The following is a 384-nucleotide window of genomic DNA, read 5'->3' as shown; positions in this document are numbered from 1 at the left end:
CCGAGATCTCATCCCAGTCCCAGTGCCAGTGCCAGTGGCAGTGCCATATGTCACACCCTTACGTTACGCGGTGGCTTACGTCATTGGGTTACGGGAGGAGAGGGCTAACAGAGGACTAACAGAGAGCTAACATTTACGATATAGCATTAAAAGAGCAGTGTATTCAGAGCACAACGTTCTGCTGCTCGGCGCTCTGCTCTGGTGGTGGTGGTGGTGGCTCAAGGGGTGTTTCTCTCTGTCTCTCTCGTTATCGCTGTGCCACTGTTGGCTCTGGTTCTCCCTCGTTTCACGTCGCACGACGAGGCGAATATAGTCCGTAGACGACGACAACGACGTCTACGACGAGGAGGATGCTTTGGTCGAGACCAAACAGAAAGTCAGAAT

Source organism: Drosophila obscura, unplaced genomic scaffold (assembly GCF_018151105.1).
Source record: "Drosophila obscura isolate BZ-5 IFL unplaced genomic scaffold, ASM1815110v1 contig_150, whole genome shotgun sequence".
Taxonomy (NCBI): domain Eukaryota; kingdom Metazoa; phylum Arthropoda; class Insecta; order Diptera; family Drosophilidae; genus Drosophila; species Drosophila obscura.
This window is presented reverse-complemented; position numbering follows the sequence as displayed.